Source organism: Rhyacophila brunnea, unplaced genomic scaffold, assembly GCF_057557595.1.
Source record: "Rhyacophila brunnea isolate RB1 unplaced genomic scaffold, BYU_Rbru_1.0 scaffold_5, whole genome shotgun sequence".
In the NCBI taxonomy this organism is placed as follows: Eukaryota; Metazoa; Arthropoda; class Insecta; order Trichoptera; family Rhyacophilidae; genus Rhyacophila; species Rhyacophila brunnea.
This window is the reverse complement of record NW_028233170.1, coordinates 36,591,251-36,605,004: the sequence shown is the minus strand read 5'-3', so window position 1 is coordinate 36,605,004 and position 13,754 is coordinate 36,591,251.

Below are 13,754 nucleotides of genomic sequence, written 5' to 3'. Positions count from 1 at the left end.
GAAAAGAAGAGAGAAGTACACACAGTTAAAACCCACAAATTTGTAAATACGATAAGAGAACATACTATTCTTGAGTATTGAAATATATGGGATTAACTTAAATATGTGTTAAAAGAATATAAAATATATTATTTTCAATATTTTCATGTGTCAACGCACATTTAAAATTGAATTAGAGGATATTCTGTAAGCTTTGTAATTCTTGCGTTTTATGGCATGATCCATTATTGAGTCTAAGAAAAATTGGCTTCAAGATCTCGGTCAATGATGATTGACTCTCGAAATTGATGATAGTAATCTTTTCTATGTTAAAATATTTCATTCGACGTGTCAGATCTGTGATTATTGTGGACAAAAATCGATTTCGTTGCTCTTTGTACGAAAAATGGATAGATAGATATTACGATTGCATAATAAAGATGAAACCCTGTGTGAATTTAAGGCCGAGTGTCCCAGCCCAAGTAACAAGAAAAGGGCAAATAGAAAGATATATTATATATAATACAGCTGAATCTGTTCCTCGATTTTGACATCATCTAAAGGGCTTAAGCTTGTTATAAAACCTGAACAGCAATACGCTAGGTGGATAATTAGTTAGGTACATTAAACTTTTAAAAGCTTATTTTCACTTACAATAATAAAAGTCAATATTAAATAATTACGTAGCAGGCAAACCCAATTATTAATCTAAAAATTTATGGTAATATTATTTTTACTACGTACCTATTTTTGGAATTTTAAAATGTTTAAATGCAATAATTTGATACTATAAATTAGCTGAATAAAACTTTTCTATAAGAAACTTTAATAAAATACGTTTGAAAGGAATCTAACTTTGTAACTTGTGTAATGGGTAAAGCGAAACTTTTTCACGTGGGTTCACTATTCAGTAGTGGTTGATAAGTAATATAGGTAATAAATCAATTTAATACAAGTGAACAAAGGGTAAATTTCCTTTTCGAAACCGAAAAAGCCCTCATCGAGATCATTCACGGGTCTGGCCTTAAAAGCAGATGTGGAAAATCAAGAATATATTACAAAATGGAAACATTATATCTATGAATAATGAATCATGTCGTAATATGATAATGTGTTAAAATACGTGGTGTTCATTAAATTAAATTAAAAAAACATTATTTTCGTAATATATATTAATATTATTAATATTATCATATAAAAAGCTCTTATTGATCAGTTTTATTATATATAAAGTAAATTAATAATATCCGTTGTCTATGAAGAGTGTATTATTCCTACTGATCAATAATAAACTTAAAAATATATTTTCCACAAAACACGAAATACAATAGGGAAACATTGTTAAATAATAAAAAGCTCTACGATATTACGATATTTAGCAGAGTCAAAAATATCAATAAAAATTAAAATACAATAAATATAGTACTACGTTTTAAATACTAATGGCAACCCAAACTTCACCTTATTAACTTTAAATTGTGTTTGAAGAGAAACTAGTGATTAGTCTAAACTAACTACCACTCAAGAAAAACAAACGAAAATTAACTTTTGTATATCTTCGTATAGAAGGTATTAAAGTTTCTGTATCACATTTACTACTTCAGAAGCATTGATTCGATTCGTTCTTTTTCTCATTGATACATAATATAATAATGTATTATTATTAATTTTGCATGTTTTACTATTTTTTTAAATTTTTGAAACTTATCTTCATTTTCCTTTCGCACACAGACTGTTAATATATAATTTAAGGTACTTTATATTACCGGTATTACCAGAAAAATAATATATTACATAATATACAAAATTTAGTTCAGAAAATATATATAAAAAAAAAATATATATATTTTTCATGGAAAAATTCTAATAATAAGTCTATCTTTAACCAGGATACCAAACAGTTCTCATTTTTTTATATTAAAAAAAAAAAAAAATCTGAATAATTTATAAGATTTGTCATGGAGAATTAAAGTTGTCCAAAAGTTAAATCAGCATGTAATCAATGTACTGCGTTAAGAAAAAAAATATAATGATACAAATTTAATGAAAAGGTAATGTATAAACGTAAAACTTTGCTCAAAAAAGAATTGTAATCTCTGATAAATTATTTGTCTTTGTTGGAAGCACATAACTGACGATAGCTATTAAAATTTGTATTAACTTATTTAATACCCTTCTTCACTTATTTTGAAATCAGCGATACACAAGGTTGATGATAGTGAAAACCTCAAGGCAGTCTTGATGTGGTCTGTCAATTTAAATGAAGATTTTTTCAATTTTCTCCCATTTTGAATATGAACAAAATAAATTCTATATTATACCATCTATTGCGTTATTTCAATTTTTAGAATAACTAAAATAATTAGTTGTTTTATACACAATTAAATTTTGTGCAATCAAACGTTTCTGTATGAAAAATACCCGTACAAATAGTTATAATTATTATATATATATATATATATATATATATATATATATATATATATTCTAGTGGCGAAGACTCCATACTAGGCGATTATTTAAAGCCTACCTTCTTAAGAAAAATATTTTTAATTGCATATTGACATATGTATATACTTAATCACTTCATTATTTTATGTTCTATAAAAATAATTTATTTTGCCAACGAGAGATGTCGTATATGTAGGAATGTAATACAATATTACACAGTTTACAAAACAATCTGCAAAGGTATTAAAAATATACCACAGCGCGTCATCTATCTTGACGTAAATAAATTTCCGATTATGTGTGAAATAATTCTGAATTTTTTTTCGTTTGAACTTTACGTCTCGTAACCTCAGCAAGTCTGTTGATTTGTATGAAATAAGTTAAGCTCCTATCGCAGAGCCTAAAACATTCGCGCATAATATTATTGTCACGACTGCGCACTTTGTCCAAAATCATTAATAATTAGATAATTAAAAAATAATTTCAACGCTTAAACGAATATTAATAAATAAGTAGGTACTTATAGATTGTTCTTAAAAATAAAAATAAATTTTATCTAATGATTTTTGATGGGTATAAATGTTTTGAAAAATACGTAATTTAATCACATCGCTCATTTTTATGACGTCAATGAGTTTTTGAAGTTTCATTAAATTAGTGTGTCGTTGTCCTTTATTAGTGTGTACCTATTCATTAGTAGTAAATATCGTACTATTTTCGTAAGTATACCTGACAAGTGTGCTTATTTTATCAGATCTCCACAGCCTATCTTTTTCCAAAAGTCACCCTTCGCCACTGACATATTCCAAACTTACAATGTGCTAGTATCCTTTTTATGGATATATTTTAATACCATAGCCTAATTTTGAGGATGAATATATTTATGTTCTATTGATAATTTAACCAACAAAAAATCCATCCATTTATCACTTCAAACAATATGAAGTACTTGCTTCCCTGTGGAATCAGAGCAAGTCAATTGGAAAAATTCACAGGCACATTCAATATGTTTGTTAATATTACATTGAATATTATTTATGAGATAAATTATACCAAATGGTTTATCGTAGCTACCACACCTTTCTCGCACCATCAACCAAAGAAGATTCTGACCGCCCCCACACCAAAATCCCAACTACTCTGGGTAGGTGGGAATCCCGCTCTTTGCTTTGCAAGTTTATTGCTTCGCTTTGGCAGAATGAGTTCAAGTGAAGGATACTTTCCTACCACTATTCTCCCGCGCTCACTTATTCGCTATTTGTATTTTCACCCTTTTCCCTCGCAAAACGCCCTTACGATAATGAACAAACACGCGTTGTTACGTGTTTGAAATAAATTTGCCACCCTTTTTTATCATAAGTTTGAGCGGGTAAGGGGAAACGGAGAGAGAAGGAAATATTTGCTATGATATTGTGATTGAATATTTTGTATGCATTATTTTTTACTTTTATAATTATGAAAACCATATTATTATTATGAGGTATTGTAGTCTTTTTGGGTGAAATGGATGAGTCTACAGAAGAGTCGGCGGGTACACAGGGCGCTTAACGTCAGCGGACAGCAGAGCTAATCCAAAAACAAAAAAAATCCTTCTTAACTTTCTTCTTTAAGCACTACGGTGCATGGTTGCAGAATCAGTCCCATGCAACTCCATCTCGGGACGGAATGAGCACTTAAAATTACTTCTTTCAGACACGTTTAAAGCGTCATGAAAAACGGCCATGCATATCCACGGCTGTGCATATATGACGGGTGGTGGTGGGAACTTTAACATAGTCTTTTTGGGTAAGTGTGCAGAGGCAGTTTACAGATAATAATTACAAGATAAAAATAACTTTTTATATACAACGTTTTTAAATTTTCTGTTAACCGGTTAAGTGCCCAAAGCGTCTTTGGACGCCCTAATTACACCAATTCTTATGTTAATTACTATCAATTAACTAATTGCGGCATAGAAAGGATTATATCATATAAACTTGACTTGACTAGCTTAAACGATCAAAAAAAATGTACTTAGTAGAAATATTACTAAAATGTCATATTGATTTCCATAGTAACGCACGTATATATTAATAATTTAGTTACTAGGACCCCAGACCCTTAGCAACCAATAATGGTGTTGAAATAACTTTTCATACAAAAGAGAATTAACTGAAAATGAATTCAATTCTACTTAAAGATGGCTAAGTGTTAAAAAAATATATTTTCATTGTGTTCTGATATATTCTAAAAATTTTAAATGTCTATCTAGTCGGGAAGTTAGTTAAAAATCGATTGCAAGATTTGTACCGGACAAAGAACCATCGGACAAAATACCATCGGACAAATAAGAATACGAGCTAAGAAAAACGTTGTAATAAAATACAGGCGATGATGAAATAATGATTCCTGTGTATATCTAAAAACTATCTTATAAATCGGGAGCATCAGTTAATTGTTCGCCCAAGGTGCAGGATAGAAGACATTGGTGATGGCAAATATTGGGAGAGTGATAACTCTGCACAACTAAATCGCTATGGATATTTACCTACGTGACGTTTAGGCGGACGTTGTTTTATTAATTATTAAAATAGGGTACACTCTACTTATCCATGTCCCTGCTATATAATTTTTGCATTTACTATTATTTATACTCTTTTGATTCTGATCATACTGTTTAAATATTGTGTCTGTATGTATTACTTAAATCAGAAATGTCAGTTTCCAATCAGTGAATTATGTCAAATAAGATAATAAAACAAGTTACCGGAAAGAAATGCTAGATTTTCTTAAAATTAAAAATATATTGAAGAAGACTTTTTTGTTTCTCAACTAATAAATATAATATACAACTAAAAATGTTGTCATCACTTAAAGATCACGAAAGTTACATTTAATTGAATGTTACAAAAGTTAAGTAAGTTAGATTCCATGCAAATCGAGTATATTTTATTGCGAAATACGTATTTTGGTAGCCAGTTAAAAAATGCAAGATCTGGCAATAAAAACGTTAAGTTAGCAACGCTAGTGTTGATTTGCCGCAGGATCGACCCGTGGGTGTTGTTAAAAATCAGTTCTAAACTTCTTTTGTGTCTATCGAATAATATAGTGATACCGTATGTGTGTTTAATTAAGTAATTATTGTTTCATTAAATTATTGTAAAAATGTTTAAATGAAACATAAATAAACTTCATTAACAAAATAGTTAATTATTATTCTGACTAACTTTAACTGATTAACTAAGAAATATCGCAAGTGAGTACTTATACAACCTATCTAGTATTTTATTGATAAATATTACTTACGTACTTTACTATATAATGCTCCACATGTCATTGAAAGACCTAGTAATCATATGGCTTTGCCATTTTCTTTAGACTTGCGCCACGTCCCGTGTCCCTTATCACGCGAGAACTTCAGCGCGTAAAGTCGTGATTGTATTGAGATGCACGTCGCGTACTGTCACGCTGTCATGGGGACAAATTTAGTCTATGGTTTCGTCATATTGAAAAATATTTTGAGCGATCACCATCTCTGTAAATTCTATGATGGAGAATACCAACTCTAATGTATTAGTAATTTATTATTCATTATTCATGCTAATTTTAATTAATTTTAATAGTTTCTACGTGTGCGTACGTTAAAATTACTTGCGTTATTACATCCATAGTTAATATTTTGAACAGTATCCAACCTGCAGACCATACATAGTAGACAAAATTCTTATAGGAAATACATACTGATAACATTTTAAACATCAATAAAAATGACGTTTACACACTTTTTTCCCGTAGCGACAGCATACTGTGACGTTACGTGATAGTACTCGATGTGCAGCATAATATAATCACAACTTAAATCGTGTTTGTAGTATCACTGCTGGGTGAGTGAAGGTAGGGCATGGCAATGGAATCCACTTGGCTATGCTGTCGTCCAGAGCATATCCCCAAGCCAGTATTGCTACTAATGCAAATCATATACCTCTAGTCTGTAACTGTGTTTTTTAATTAACATATATTAATTCTAAATATGTGAGCTGAACGGTAGGTTTACTTGAACATCAAACTATTGGGAGATTTTGAGAGTCGCAAGGAATGCGAAGGGAAACCAAAGATGCTGACCAGTTGATTACCATAAATAAAATGATCTTGAGGCTAATACTGAATGAGATCGGTTGACTTTGTGGAAGAAGATCAGAAGAGATATAACTTTTGTACAAACAATATGAATGTTTTAATCTAACACACCATGATATCGCTTCATTATATTTAATTACTAACAAATTTATATACCTATTAAAATTTAGGGATTTAATAAAAAAAATATACTTACATGATTTTTTTCAGAAAATTTCAAACATTCATGATTACTCACAAAGCACTGTTTTTTGTCAAACTAACTCAATGCTATTTTATATAAGTAGGTATATAAAAATGTCTACAATAAATTCTAGATATTTTTTCTAACTAAAATTTATATATCGTTCAACTGTAATTGAATACGAGTTTCGTTCGCTTCGTTTCAATATATATTGCAAAAGGTGGTTGAATGTTTCAGTTTTCAGTTACCTCAGCTGGCGGGTTAATGTTGCTTCAAAGACTCGGAAGGAAGTGTTTACAGCCCGGCGGAGGTGCCGGGAGATCAATCCGATAGGAAATGGAAGAGAATCGTTACTGTTTAGAATGATTTCATATATTTGAGGAGAGTAAATGTGGTAATAAATTGTGTTTCTCTCATGATTTTATAAAGTGATTACATTACGGTTCTTACTGTGCTATTTTTTAAATTCTTTATAAAAAGCATCTTACTACTATAACTGTCCTGCCTCCTCTATAATCTTATATTATTACAAAACCAAGTGAAACACCAGACTGAAATATATAAATTAGAGTGTAGGTGCATTTAATTATAACCATTATTATCTTATACATTGTTTAATTACCCGAAAAATATTTATTTATTCATTACATAAGTTTTAATTATTTTAGGTTAGGCTCCATTTAATTAAATAAAAAAAGACATTATTTTTGGTATGTATTTAATCTAGTAAAAAAACCCAATGGGTTGTCGAACGACTAACATGTATTGTGCCTAAAAATGTTTTGAAATATTACCTCTACTATGTAGAGGCCTAGAGTGAATATGCGACGGTCGACCTGGCTCGGCCACGTGGTACAGATGCCAGAAGAGAACTTCAAACTGGCTTGCTTGTTCTTCAAGCCACCTGATTACGGCGTTCTGGAAGGTCACTAAATACTATTTATAGAGTGTATACTGCGGAGCTTTTGAATGCTGGTATGACCTGGCTGAAGAAGAAAAAAATGATACACTCTGCTTGAAAACAAACATAGTAATTTACTTAAACACACGTTATATCTAAACGGCCTTACCTAATTAAAAATGATCAGAGAAGAACGACGCCGTGTACTAAATACGGTTATTTTAGATTTTTACCTGTGCTTATAAAATTAATTAGGAATTGAAAGTAAGCAAACTAGATTATTGTGTCAAAAATAAATAGTTATTTACCATAATAAACTATATGTATTCATTCCTCACTAATGCATTATTATGTAGTGTTACATTCCCAAATGGTCCCCATTTGGGGATGTTTCTGTGAATTTGGAGAAGCCCAAATCGGTACCAAACCGACAAATAGTAAGGGTTGATCACGAAAATAAATAATAATAAAGCCGGCAATGCTGTAAATCGGCCGTTTAAAAAAAATGTGCAACGTCGCTATTGTCGCCGTTTTCGACAGCGCTTTTTGCTGAAAGCGAAACATAAAATGGCGGACAGAACGCGGCAGACTGCCAGACAGTAAACATTGTTAACTCGCGCTACGCATAAAATATATTATAAAAAATGTAACCATTAGTAGATATTAACGTAAATAAATTTCGTCGTTTCCACCACGATTCCGGTGTGCTATTTGTCCACCTCCAAGTCCCGAATCCAGACGAAAAACCATACAAAAATAAAAGTGACAGCACCTTTTCACTTTCGAAAATGGAGGGAGATGACAGTAGGTAATACCATATATCAACAAAATAATAATAAAAAATTTTCGGTTGAAAATCAAAATCTATCTATCAGCTGTAATTTTGTCGGGTGACCAATTGATCAAATTGTGAATAGGAAAGTCACTCCCTCACGATTCAGTATTTTATTTACTATGGCGCAAAATATAAAAAGGGATAATGAGCGCCTGTGAATGAGGGAAACCTACAGAATGGTCACGTACGTTTTTGATATCTCGAACAAATGTGAGCAGTCCTCCCGTCCGCTCGGAGGGCAACACGTTATACCGACTATAACGTTTTCAATTTACCCAATGAAAAATATTACAACTGTATTGTTTTATTGCACCTCCATTGAAGGTAAAATAAATGTTATATAACATACAAAAAATAAACTCTTTATTCGGTCAAGTTCCTGAAAATATTTTTTTATTTTAATATTGTAATGTTTTAAAAAATATCTAATAGATGAAACATGTTTTTATTCTTCATCTCGTGCCATTTCTATTGGAGAAGATTATACTCATCATTTGGCTGTCTATAGCTGCTTTTAATAGGTTAATAGTGTCATACTACGACTTATGGAGCTTATGGAGGAAAAAAATGTTATGATATCGTTTTGCGAATGTGGAGTGGTAGGTAATAGATAGTCGGTACTTCATTTATGTTAAGATACTACTAAACACAATAATTTAAATAATAATTAACGTATTCAACAAAGCACATTTATATGATAACTATGCAGATAATGAAATAATTGATCACTGAGAGGAACTCGAGATTACAACACACTCCCTTTCCCTAAAAACAAGCCTCGGGGAGTTACATTTTAAATCGCATGCTTTCTAAACACGGTTATTGAACAATTGATGTTATGCTAAGAGCGTACTTCAGTGAAACGACAAATAATTTTTAACAGTAGGTGCGACGAAATTTCTCACTCGTCGCCTGGACTCGCCAATCGGAGATATAAGGTCGAAGTGTGTGCACGTTGATTTGTTTTGTCATGGCGTCGGATGAAAATATTCTTAAATCGTGTAAAGATGACTAAAAAACTTTTTGTATGTACTTAAAAAAGAAAACATGTCAATGAATATACTATTATTATTAGTAATATAAAAATAAATAAAAATAGCATTAAATGGACGCATGTTGGATTTTAATGACAAATTATATTTCATTCGGCACGCGTCATTTGCACCGCGCATCGCCTAGCCACGATCTTTTTAGACCATGCCTCAACTGAAGTATAGCCTTTACCGCTGTAGGTAAATAATTAATCACGATTTCAACAATACATCAGTTCACACGTCTTAAAGATACATTATTACGTTGGTAACAATGGTTATCATCATTACCAGCCAGGATCGATGTACCGCTGGATCAAACTCTCCCTTAACACTTTCCACTATTTTTGGTGCTTGTTTTTTGCTACCAACCACATCGGTTGAACTTGGGGAGTTTATCGATTCAGCGGGTTTCATGGCAGCAATTTGGTCGTATTAATGTATTATATGACTGCATTTATACCGCGGTTATCCCTACTCTCTAATGTACAGTCCTCTGCCTTTTTATCAATTATGATAATAAACTCACTGAGATACTGTTTCTGAGACATTCAAGTTAACTCCCAGAGATTTCTTATTTGGAGGAAAATTTTCAGTTAACATATTATTATTGTGTTAAAAACCGCGTCATAATTTTCACAAAAAAGATTTTTCACCACACGCAAGAGCAGGGTTTTTCAAACTATGTTCCGCACCTTTCGAACCTAAATAGATGTTCCGTGACCATTTGGAAAGGTTTTATATACTGCAACACATTTAAAGATCTTCTACTATGTAGAAGTAAAATAAATAAAACTAAAATAATTAAAGAATCTACTTCATATTTAAAGTAGAGTGATGATCAATCTCCAATGATGTTTATGACGTCAAGTATATAAATAGGTCATGGCTCCCATAATGAGGGGGGGGGGGGCTGACAGGCCTCTAGCCTGGGGGCCCGGCGTGAGAGATTGACCAGCCAAGTGAGATAAACACACATCACAAACATGCACTAATAGTAAAAAAATGTCGCTTACGGCGCTGTTTCACTTCAAGCATACTAATTTTTAATAATATGTGGAATTTTTTATTATTGTTGATATTTGACATGTCTTTAATTGTGTATATCAACATAAAAATTGAAAATACAAAAAAACGCTAAAAATACCCTTAATTTTACCTCGAATACCATTTGGATCGGATACTGAAGATCGTCACATTGCCTTTAACCTTAGCGATAAGTAGGGGTCCCGCCAAAGATCCTAGCCTGAGGGCCGCTTCGGGATGTGGGGGCCATGATCTAGGTACAGGCGGAGGACCATCTTTTCTCACACCGTGCGCATGAAAAAGATGGGGTATTTTGTTTTTAACTGACCGGTTAAGTCTTGTCAATTTAACGACAGTTGATAAAATTATCAAAACGGTTAGCTGCGCTAATAAATAACTTACAAAATAAACTAAGTGTTTTGTTAAAATTTCCGGGTTTTCGAAGTGTTCCATTGCAGAAAAAGTTTGAGAAACCCTGCGCTAGAGCATCTGTGACGGGTGAACGGACGGAAAATTTGGTGTGTTGTAGCTGTAAATACTGGTGGAAGTTTTCACAACTTTTCTCATAGAAAACGTATTTGGGTCATTCTGAGTAGGGCTTTGTATCAATATTCATTTCATTTTACTAAATCGAACTAGGTCCATAAGTTTTTTTGTAAGTTTAGATTTTGGAAAGAATTATATCTCAATGTATATTATACTTATATATTTTTCATTGTGATTGCAAGTAATTAATTTAATATAAATTTAAAGTGGCTATTTACAATAATGTTGAATGAATTTTTTGAAGCGAATAGATACGTTGAAATATACCATTTTGTTTATAAAATGAATTTTTTACTCGATATTCACCACAATATATGAAAAATGCTTTACGATACGTGCTTACACATTTGGTGGGATTTATCAAGTATGAGTTTTTGAAATGTTATATTAAATATATTGTCAATACTGTATAATAATATTAAGAGTAGAAAATAGTTGCCTAATGTAAAAAAAAGAAACTTAGTAATTTTTCAAATTATAATTGAGTAAACGTGGTGGGAATTTTGTAAAGGAAAAATCGTTATTAGTGGGAAGCAATTATTATATTATACAATGAATACATGACAATGACAGGATTCCATTGTGTATTTAGATAATATCTAAGTGAAGATTTTCTTTGCTTGGGTAATCAATATTTTTGAAATTTTTGATGAATGACCATCGAACCCCAAAAAAATTAGTAACTTGATGAATATCCAGAAAATAAAAGACTTGTCGGAGAGAATGTAATGTAATAAATTTATTATTGCTGAACAAAAAAAGGAGCAGCAGAAATTGGAATACGGTAGAGTCTGCAAATTTAGGAAGTCAAGACTCGGTTATAACCGTAGAAGAAGAAGATAAGAATAATGGTTTTTATATAGGAACCTAAAACGATAAGTACTCATTATTTAATATTATGTCATACAGAAAATAAAAGTAAAATTTTGTATCTGTATTTTAAGTTAACAAAGCGTTCAAAATTAATTATACCTACAAAAATACAAATAATTAATTTATACATACCATAAAAAAACTTACATAGAAAAATGAATACGTATTCTGAACTAATAATATAGTTCAGAAAAATGTATATTATGAAAGAATTGTTACAAATAGTAGAGTCCTTATACCTTACAAAAGAAAATTGGTCACATTTTTTTTATTATAGTGAAATTATTTTGTATTTCAAGATGCATTGAATAAATAATGAACACTTATATATTTTATTTTAAACATATAAGTACATAATTATGTACAAAATGACAATATAAGTTTGAATAATATGATATATGGTTAGGATATGCGTTAAGTATTGATGACTATTCCATCAATAATAATTTATTCCGCAAACTATTTGAACGGGATTTGTGGAGAATAGGGTTGCCATAAACGTGTAAACCCACCTCAAACTTTTACAATAGCCAACCGGAAAACAAGTGGGCCCTAATGAGGAAACTTTCTTTGATGAACATATATTATAGGTAACATAGTATACAGGTAGAGAGGTTGATTCACATTTTAGTTCATAGTATTAGTACGGTGGGTCAATAATTCCTTAGAAAAAAGCATTAAAACAGTTTTTATTTGTGTATTTTTTTTTATTTCTCAACATAATCTCCTTGGAGCTCAATACACTTGGTTAGACGTTTCTCAATTTTTTTTAAACCGTCAGAAAAATAAGTTTTCGGAAGGTCCTCAAAATAAGCATTTGTCCGATCGATGACTTTTTCATTTGAAAAAAAAACGTTGTCCACTTAGCCATTTTTTTAAGTTTGGGAAAAGGAAAAAGTCACTGGGGGCTAAATCTGGCGAATACGGTGGGTGGTCGACCAATTCGAACTTCAATTCTTCAATTTTAGCCATTGATCGTAAACATGTGTGAACACGGGCATTGTCCTGATGAAAGAGGATTTTTTCCTGTTTAAATGAGGCCGTTTTTCTTCAATTTCGTTTTTTAGCTGGTCCAATAAAGATGCATAATAATCCCCTGTTATTGTTTTTCCTTTTTTTCAAATAGTCAACGAAAATAATTTCACGTGCATCCCAAAATACAGTAGCCATAACCTTACCAGCTGATTTTACGGTTTTCGCCTTCTTTGGACATGGTTTGCCTTCGCAATCCACTGCTTTGACTGTTCTTTCGTCTCGGGAGTATAGTGGTGTATCCATGTTTCATCTACAGTCACAAAGCGACGAAAAAATTCATCCGGATTGCGTTGCATGAGCGACAACAGGGCTTTAGAGGCCACCACCCTATTGCGTTTATTGTCGACTGTGAGCAAACGCGGCACCCATCTTGCAGAAGTGTTTTTCATGCCCAATTTGTCATGTAAAATAGAAATGACGCTACCTTTTGAGATTCCTGTAACCTCAATTATCTCACTCAACTTTAATCTTCGGTCACTTAACACCATATTGTGGATTTTATTGATCATTTCTGGTGTAGTCACCTCTACAGGACGTCCTGAGCGTGGTTCATCCTTTGTTGCTGTACGACCACGTTTAAATTCATTTAACCAGTTATAAATAGTTGCAAGTGAAGGAGCAGATATGCCGTGAACTAAATCCAACTCATTTTTTATTTCATTTGCTGTTAACCCTTTTATATTAAAATGTTTAATTACAGCTCTAAACTCAATTTTCTCCATTTTTGTAAACAAGCAAATTTTTTTTTAAATGTACGAGAAACACACAACAACCCGA